This window comes from Scyliorhinus canicula, chromosome 4 (assembly GCF_902713615.1).
Source record: "Scyliorhinus canicula chromosome 4, sScyCan1.1, whole genome shotgun sequence".
NCBI lineage: Eukaryota > Metazoa > Chordata > Chondrichthyes > Carcharhiniformes > Scyliorhinidae > Scyliorhinus > Scyliorhinus canicula.
The window spans coordinates 169371723-169373372 of NC_052149.1; positions in this window are offsets into that span (position 1 = coordinate 169371723).

Below are 1650 nucleotides of genomic sequence, written 5' to 3' on the forward strand. Positions count from 1 at the left end.
CCATTTGTAAGGATGCACTGTTAAGAAACTCTTCACGAGAGAAAAGCAAATTACTGCGGATGCTGGAATCTGAAACAAAAGGGAAAATGCTGGAAAATCTCAGCAAGTCTGGCAGCATCTGTAGGGAGAGAAAATAGCTAACGTTTCGAGTCCGATGATTCTTCACCCCCCTTGACCCCCTTTGACCCCCCTCGCGCCCTCCCCCACAAATCCCATCAAGTCGATATTTATGGAAATTAATTGAATTGCAAGAAATTTCACTCTTACGTTGCTCGTCTTATTGCAAAAGAAATTTTAAAAGTTATACCTTGTTGAATGCAGTATAATTGAGTTTTTTTTAACAGTGCTCTAACTTTATCATTACTGATTAAATAGTGGCCCTAAAAACTTTTATATTTGTGGAATGTCAAATTTCTTCATAATGATAAAAAAAATCCACACATTTCCCGTTCAACGTATTTTTTTCTTTTTTAAGCACCTATGTTGACCGAATTTGATTCACTGCATGTTCTATCAAGCAATAACTGAATACAGCAAAATCTATGGGTCCCGACAACATCCCAGCAATAGTACTGAAGACAAACTGTGCCCCTATCCAAGCTGTTCCAATACAGCTGCAACACTGGCATCTGCCCTTGTCACAGGGGTCCCTGTGTTGGGATCTGCTAGAGGAGGTGTGGGTAGGCAGTGCATTGTTGGAGGGGCGTGGCCCTCGGATGGCCTCAGAAATTCTCTACCAGTCTGGCCCTGATGTGGTGGACCTTGTGGTGGGCCTTCAGGTTCTCGATTTCTGAGGCCACAAGAGATTCGCACCCACGTGATTTCTGGCTGTGAGGACTGGGGAATCACGGGATGTCAGTGCATAGGGCACCGGGCCCGCTAAAAAGACCCAACTGCATTCATTTACATCATCCCGCTGGTGTGCAACATGGACCTCGGTCACACCGCCAGCTGGGGGTCAGAGCATCGGTGTTGCGCTGATCCAAATTTTCCCCCAAAGCCTGATTCTCCGTCCCATCAGGGAACGCATTCCGGGTGTCCCGGGACAGAACATCCCACCGCTGGGTTGGAATTCTCCATCTGTTTGCTGGTGGTGGGATTCTCTACTTCCACCACCAGCGCACCCCACCCGTGGATTTCCCAGAGCGCATGGCGTGATTTCATTGGGAATTCCCATTGACAGCGGCGGGAACAGATTTCTTTTTTTCTGAAAATATTTTTATTGGACTTTTAACATTTTATATAAATATTACAGAATGAGCCAGTGGGGATGGAGGAAGTGCAGGTAGCGATAGGGATGTTGCAGGCAATAAGGCACCGGTACCAGATGGTTTCCCGGTGGAGTTTACTCCGAAGTTTCTTGATAAGTTGATGCCGCTGAAAAATGAAATGAAAATGGCTTATTGTCACGAGTAGGCTTCAATGAAGTTACTGTGAAAAGCCCCTAGTCGCCACATTCCGGCGCCTGTCCGGGGAGGCTGGTACGGGAATCGAACCGTGCTGCTGGCCTGCTTGGTCTGCTTTAAAAGCCAGAGATTAGCCCTGTGAGCTAAACCAGCCCCTTAAGCCAGACACCAGCTGCTGGTGGAGACATTCAAGGACGTGGTAAGGAAAATGGTAACGAAGGGGGCAGTGCCGGAAACAATGGGA